The sequence below is a fragment of the Suricata suricatta genome, chromosome 3, assembly GCF_006229205.1.
Source record: "Suricata suricatta isolate VVHF042 chromosome 3, meerkat_22Aug2017_6uvM2_HiC, whole genome shotgun sequence".
NCBI classification, from domain to species: Eukaryota; Metazoa; Chordata; class Mammalia; order Carnivora; family Herpestidae; genus Suricata; species Suricata suricatta.
Window position 1 is genome coordinate 129633254 of NC_043702.1, and position 8194 is coordinate 129641447.

General features: G+C 36.4%; 1 non-coding gene across 1 annotated transcript; it reads right to left on the reverse strand.

Annotated features, from left to right (window-relative positions):
• Positions 1-7463: 7463 nt before the first annotated feature.
• Positions 7464-7596, reverse strand: LOC115288846. The gene has a single exon (XR_003907233.1). It is a non-coding gene; the product is annotated as a small nucleolar RNA SNORA21 (small nucleolar RNA).
• Positions 7597-8194: the final 598 nt, after the last annotated feature.

Genomic DNA, 8194 nt, shown 5'->3' on the forward strand with positions numbered 1-8194 from the left:
ACACCTGCTCACTAATTTGCTTAGCTGGCTTTGGGCTGTTCTCTTGCCCCCAGGTAACGGGCACACCTAAATATTCCATTAGAAGCTCATTTTGGATTGTCATAACAAGCTTCTCTGATTCGGACTTTAACCAAATGAGGTGAAAACCTTAGTCTTTGTCATCCAAAGATGCGTCACTGATACTTACTAGATCTGGCTACTCCCTGTTATCCACCCTCTTTTTTTCTTTTTTTTTTTAACTTGGCAGTATGGCGTTTTCTGGCACAAATGAGAGGCAATGCAATGAAATTTTATTTGGCAAATATCATCCCTACACTTTGCCAGTTACTGTGCAAGGTACAACAATGATCACACTCAAGTCTTTGCCCTTGAGGCATATGTAGTTTAGAAGAGAAGATGGATAAAGTAAAAGGGCAATTTCAAAACCTTAGGATGTGTGTAAAATGACAGGTGTGATATGGTGCACCTTGAGGGGTTCTTAAGTCAGCTTTGGAGGGTCAGAGAGGACTTTCCAAAACAGGTAAAAATCTAAACGAGACATTAATGTAAGTAAAATATAACTAGCATAGATCATCGTTGTCCTTGATGGTGCTGAATCTCATGGTCAATTGTCAATCTTCAACTTATTTGACCTTCTAGAAATCTTGACAGGTATTTGCTTTCATCTTTGTACAGCTTTCCTCACTTGACTTCTAGAATACCATGTTCTCCCGGCTTTCCTATCTTATCCTACCAATCTCCTTTGTTCCTCGATGCTCTGAGGAATATTAGCATACTTTTGGGCTCAATCCTTAGACGATTTCTCTTTTCTCTCTACATTCAATCCCTTGATTACGTATCTAGTATCACTTTGTCTATGTGCTAACGATTTCCAAATTTATATTTCCAGCCTCGAATCCAGAATTGTCTACTGAATAGTCTATTCAGACTCTCCACTTAGATTACTAATAGACATCTCAGACAACATATTCCAAAATAAACATCTAACACTCCCTCCCCAAATCTGCTCTTTATGTAATCTTTCCCAATCTCAGTTAATGATAACTCCATATTTCCAGCTACTTGGGACCAAAACCTTGATGTAATCTTTGCTCCCTTTCTTTTTCTTTCACCTCACATAAATCTATTAACAAATCATACTGGCTCTTTCTTTAAAAAAATATCCAAAATGAAATCATTACTAACAATTACAACAACCCCAGTCCAAGCTACCTTCACTGCTCATCTGCATTATTTTAACAGTCTTTTAATTTTCCTGCCTGCTTTTGTCATTGCCAATCTTCAGTCTATTATCAGAAAAGAAGGCAGATTATATTATGCCTTTGTTTAAAACCCACTCCTCTTCCCATGGCTTCCCATTTCATCAAGAGAAAAGCCAAAGGCCCAGAAGGCCTTTGTGATATGGCCCTACTACTTTACCTCTCTGACCTAACCTCCATCTAGTCTTTCTCCTTTGCTCATTCTGCCCCAGCTCTAATGGTCTCTGTGCTGGGAATTTGTTGACAAGACTTAATGGTTGATTTGAATATGGGTGGAAAAAGCAGAGAAGAATTTAAGGATAATTTCCAAATTTGTGGTTTGGGCTTTGGTCACCAGGGGTATGGTGATGCATTCACCAAGGAAGGAAGCATGAATGGAAGACTTGCTTTGGAGTTAAGGAAGGAGAGATAACGAGCACAGTTTTGAAATGTTGAATTTGAGTTGCCTCTGATATATCTATGGAGATACAATAATCATTTTATACATGAGTTTAGAGCTCAGAAGAGAGATTTGTATTTTACATTCATATTTGGGAGTCCTTACATAGTAATTGAAGCCATGAAACTTGATGAGATGGCTAGGGAGTGGGAATAGCAATTGAACAGTTACAAAACTCCCATAAGCCAAGGGATAGACAATGCCTGTGGCATCTTCAAACAGGACAAAGGAAAAACCAAATATGTGAAAAGGAAAACTTTTGATGCTTTTATTTGAAAATAATAGAATGCCTTACTAAATATAGCTTTAACAGTAGGAATTTATTATCTATGAGACAAATTATCTGGAGGTAGATAGTTCAGTGGCTTGGTGAGGCTTCCAGAACCCGACTTTTCCCCTCTGTCTACTCTTCACTCTACGGGGTTTTGTTCTCAGGTATATCTAACAAATACCCTCTAGCAGTCCCATTGTTTCAGGAAAGTTAATTTCTTTAAGCCACACTTAACTATTGGGTAGTTACGATTATTATCATAATTCCTAGCTCACAGATGGGACGGGTCAGCACCGAGAGATTAAGCTATTTGCCCAAGTCCTAAAATAGCATACTGAGAAGCTGGAATTTGAACGTTGCACTCCAGAGTTCATGCTATCAACCATTGTGTTACACTGCCTCTTTTTCCTACTTAGAAGATGTCTATCACAGCTTTTGACAACACTTACTCACAAGCCACTAAAGGGTAGAGAGGGCTTGCCAACAGCCCTACACCAGGGTTCTCCTGATGCCTTACTAGGCAGAACTAGGCGTTAGGTCCTCTCCTAAATCAATCACTGGTAGTAGAACATGGTATAACTTTCCTTGCATAGAGTGTCCCCAGATATCTGGGGGGAAATTGGAATTCTGTTAAGAAATTTTAAAAAAGAGGTATATGTTAGGGAAATGATGTTCTTGTTGTGAAACCTATGGAAGACTGTGTTTCAAAAATAAAGGAATATTCATGTCTTTTGCCCATTTCTTAACTGGTTGTTTTCTAGGTGTTGAGTTTAATAAGTTCTTTATAGATTTTAGATACTAACCCTTTATCAGATATGTGGTTAGCAAATACCTTCTCCCATTTCAGATGCTGCCTTTTAGTTTTGTTGATTGTTTCCTTCACCGTGCAGAAGCTTTTTATCTTGATGAAGTCCTAATAGTTCATGTTTGCTTTTGTTTCCCTAGCCTTTAATGAGCAAGAAGCAACTCCAGCCGAGGTCAAAGAAGTTGTTGCCTGTATTCTTTAATACTTTGACATTTTCCTGTCTCAAATTTAGGTATTTCATCCATTTTGAGTTTATGTTTGGTGTAAGAAAGAGGTCCAGTATCATTCTTCTACATGTTGTTGTCCAGTTTTTCCAACACCATTTGTTGAAGAGACTATCTTTTTTCCATTGTATATTCTTTCCTGCTTTGTCAAAGATGAGTTAACCATATAGTTGTGGGTACATTTCTGGGTTTTCTACTTTGTTCCATTGATCTATGTGTCTTTTTTTGTGTCAGTACCATACTATCTTGATGACTACAACTTTGTAATGCAGCTTGAGATCCAGAATCATGATGCCTCCAATTTAGCTTTTCTTATTCAGGACAGCTTTGGCTATTTGGGGTCTTTTCTGGTTCCATACAAATTTAGGATTGTTTGATCTAGCTCTACAAAGAATGCTTGTGGCATTTCGATAGCATTTTGATAGAGATTGCATTAAATGTGTAGGTTGATTAAATGTGTAGTATAGACATTTAAATAATGTTTGTTCTTTGAATTCATAAGCATGGAATACTGTTCAATTCTTTGTGTCCTCTTCAATTTCTTTCATAAGTCTTCTATAGTTTTCAGAGTATAGATGTTTTACCTCTTTAGTTAGGTTTATTACTAGCCATCTTTTTTGGGGGATGGGATGTGATTATAAATTAGATTGATTCCTTGATTTCTTTTTCTGCTATTTCATTATTGGTGTATAGAAATACAACAGATTTCTGCACCTTTACTTTATATTCTGTGATTTTGCTGAATTCATGTATTAGTTGTAGCAACTTTTTGGTGGAGTCTTTCAGGTTTTCTATACTGAGTACTATGTCATCTACAAATAGTGAAAGTTTGACTTCTTTCTTGACAGTTTGGAAGCCTTTTATTTCTTTTTGTTGTGGATTGCTGAGTACTTCCAGTACTATGTTAAATAGTAATGATGAGAGTGGGCATCCTTGTTTTGTCCCTGACCATAGGGGATAGGCTCTTAGTTTTTCCCCACTGAGGATGATATTAGCTGTGGGTCTTCATAGATGTGGTCCAGAGGTTAGAATTGTGACAGCCTATTAAGACTGCTCATAAAAATGCCCACGGTACTTATAATCCTGGTTGAATGTAGCACCTAAGACCACAGTGATTGCCTTATCACAAATAATTCTTTAGACACTCGTTTAAACAAAAAAATAAGTGTATTGCTATTTTTACTAGTTGTTTATATTAAGTGCCTTGTATTCCTGATTAGATTTTAATCCTGTCAAAGGAAAGATTTCTTTTTGTTGGTTTCTAATACAGGATTATGTAAGCAGTGAATGGCCAATAAGTGTCAACCAGGGAGTGACAGTGATAATGATAGTTCTAGAATAAAAATATGACAAACCTCATACTTGTTTTTGATATGCATGAAACAATACAGAGGAAATACCCATTATCAACCCTCATATTTAAAAAAAAGCTTTTTAATGTGTTATTTATTTTTCAGAGAGACAGACAGAGTGTGAGCAGGGGAGGGGCAGAGAGAGGGCACAGAATCCGAAGCAGGCTCCAGGATCCAAGCTGTCAGCACAGAGCCTGATGCAGGGTTCAAACCAACAAACTGTGAAATCGTGACCTGAACCAAATCAGATGCTCAACCTACTGATCTACCCAGGTACCTCAGACGCTCATATTATTTTAATAACAATTGTGGTGTTTCCACATGAAAGTTAGAATTCTATAAATTAATTTTACCTGTGCAGTGAGTAAGTTCCTGCTGGCGAGTAGCCATAACACATGTGACTTGATGAGCTTCACATTCTAGACAAAACTGAACAATGTCAGAACTGGAAAAGGTATTCTAAAAATGACAGGTCACCTAGGTGCAGCACATATCTCTGAATCACCTCAGGATGCCCATCTGAATCATCATTGACCAAAAGTCAAACTATGCCCAAGTAGAAACAACAGTCTTTAAACAACTGGAATAGTGGGAATAAAAGATGGATAAAGCATAAGGTAAAAACTCCCTATTTAAAACTAATCATAATTTACAAAATGTTATTAGACAATTAATTGAAGCAGACTAGATTCTAGATTTAAACTTATTCTAGATTTAATTTTAGCCTAACAGTTGGAGATGAAACTTATTGTTTTCTTCCACTAACAGGTATGTCATTTCCAATTCTAAACCTAGCAGGAAGCACAACATTCATTCATTCACTTACTCATTCAATCATGTATTGTTGATTCAGCAGACATTTATTGAACACCAATTTTATACCAGGAACTGGGAATTCAAACAAATATGAACAGGAACCTTGTCTTTAAGCTCTTCAAAATCCAGTCTAAAGAAACTCACAGTCCAGTTGTGAATGATTTTAACTGAACAGTGTCACTTTTAATTAATATTTCTACATAAACTATTCATTGCTCCTAGTTTGTACAGTTAATAAAGTTCTCCAATGTTCTGATTTTTTAATATTTATATAAAAGGCAGCTCTAAGGAAAGCAAGTGTAGAATGCAGGTTGAAAAAAGGATGCTGCTCTTTCAATGATTGTATAATTAGTAAAAAGACATTTACATTCATTTTAAAGAAGTAATGTGGGGCGCTGGGTGGCTCAGTTCGCTGGGCATCCAACTTCGGCTTAGGTCAGGATCTCATAGACCATAGGTTCGAGCCCTGTGTCAGGCTCTGTGCTGACAGCTCGGAGCCTGGAGCCTGCCTCAGATTCTGTGTCTCCCTCTCTGTCTGCCCCTGCCCCACTCTCTCTCTGTCTCTGTCTCTCAAAATAAAAATAATAAAGACATTAAAATCTTGAATACTGAAAATGAACCGAGGGTTGAAGGGGGAGGCGGAGGGGCAAAAGAGGTGGTGGTAATGGAAGAGGGCACTTGTGGGGGAAAGCACTGGGTGTTATATGGAAACCAATTTGACAATAAAGTATTTAAAAAGAATAAAATAAATTTTAAAAAATAAAGAAGAAATGCATAAGCCATTGAAAATTGTGTACATTGAGGCAAACCTCTTACATATAAGATGCTTAATAAACAGTTATAATAGACTGCAAAGAAACAAAGAAAACATTAGCTAAATACTCTCAGCAAAGATTAAAAACAACTGCATATTGTCTTAATACTCTTTTCCCAGAAGATATTTTTTTTACTTTTTTAAATTTAAAGAAAGTTATTTCAATTAATTCATCTAAATCAAATGCGTTTATTTTGATGTTTCATTTTCTAAGTGTGTTGAGTTTTTTGTACTTCTGGAATTCAAATATCCATTTATATTTTCTGTGGTTACCAATAACCATAGCCAATTAGCCATAAATTAACAATCAATTAGGCAAAGTGATGATGTTCCTCTTAACTGTGTTCTTATTTATTTATCTGAAAATGTAACTACATTTTTAGCTCATTCATTTGATTAAACATTCCTGAGAATAAAATATATTCAAGGCAGTATGCTAATCCAATTTAAAGAGTAAAAGATGCTTTGTTTCAGTAAGTTTATAATTTAGCAGAGGCAATAAACATGCAATCACATTGCCAGAAAACCCAAATAGAATATATGAGATGTCATGAGAGAAATGTATTATATTACGCAAGTCACCTAGAAGGGAGATCTCTACTGAGAATAAAGCAGGGAACAAAAGCCTTCGAAGAGGCTGTCCTTTGAGCTTGATACTAACGGAGGTAGATGAAGGGCTATCCCGATTGAGAAGAGAGCATGCTGGGAAAAGATGAAGTGCTCCAGGTTGGCAAGGGCATAACATAAGATAGAAGATTTGGAAGACAAGTTTAGGCCAAAGAGTTGATTATCTGAATACTAAGTAATAGAATTTTGAATGTAGGTAAGAATAATATTGAAAAAGAGAAGTCTTTAAATTCAATCAAGGCAAATAAGGGTTTAATGCAAAAACTTTGTTGATTTTTCCACTTGTAAATAGTGTCTTGGCCTTAAAGATATACAGGTGCTGTTATTGGCTAATTATAAATCTGTCATCATTTTTCATTCTACAAAGCAGTAGATGACAGTACAAAGACTGTCACTAATCACCCAAGAGATGCCGCTGAAGGTGTGGTTGGGAGGGGCTATCATAAGTCTCCCTCTTCTCGCCCGGAATACATTCATACTAAAATTATTCTAAATCACTGCAGTAACTACATGACACGACTCGTCTCAATGATGCAGTATGTGAGTCACAGCAACTCATTTTATTATATCAGTCCATTTTTCATTGCAAATAATTGAATGTTTCCATCAACAGAGGATATTCCTCACAACGGTACATCCATACAATGGTCTATTATGTAGCCATTGAAAATAATTACTTTCAGCTATACAAATTGAGATAGAGGGATTTCCTTAGGGTGACATGGCAACAAATACTAACAATAACTAATTACTGAATGTTTGGTATTTGTCAATGTTTTCTATATATTATTTAAAACCCCAACAAAATTCCATTGTTATTATCTCATTTTATTTATTTTTTATTTATTTATTTTTACCTCATCACACCACCGATTAAAGCAAAACAACACAGCACGCTGCTGCTTCACCCAAAAGCAGTTTTTACTCTACCCTTTCTTGACAGCTCAGTGGGTCATTAGTCAAGGCCCAAGGACTGCTTTTAAAAGGGGGGTTATTGTCTCATCTTAAATTAAGAAACTGAGATACAGAAAGGTTAGGAAATTGGCTCAGAGTCACACATGTAGTAAGTGGGAGAACCAGGATTTGAACAGGCAGTCTGCCTCAAGATTCCAACCGCCTAACCACCAGCTGCTTAACTATACTGTTGTCTACAGCGAAGGTTGGGTTTGCTAAAATCTCTCTGTGGCTGGTCATCTCATTTTGTTTATTTTTTACCAAATGCAATGATTACAGCATTAAACCTAGACAATCAAATGGCTACTTGCAAAGTGTTATGAATTGTTCGTACTGGGAGTATAGAGTATCTGGTTTACTTTTTCTTTCCCATTTAGCATATTTTTGGTAAAGCTGCAGAGAGCCATAATGCAGCAGCTAGCTGAGACAAGAGGGTTTCAAATGGTGCTAAGTTAAAGAAAAGCATTTCATTTCCCCCTATTTGTCCCATTTTTGCTTTATATATTGTTTTCTCCTTTGCTCGACCCCATTAGTTGAAATTGAGCAAGTACTACAATTGCTTTCTTTTTTATAATAGAGGGTGATTTCTACTCTCTAAAGTAGTTTTGTTTTAGTCATTAACATGTCCAGAAC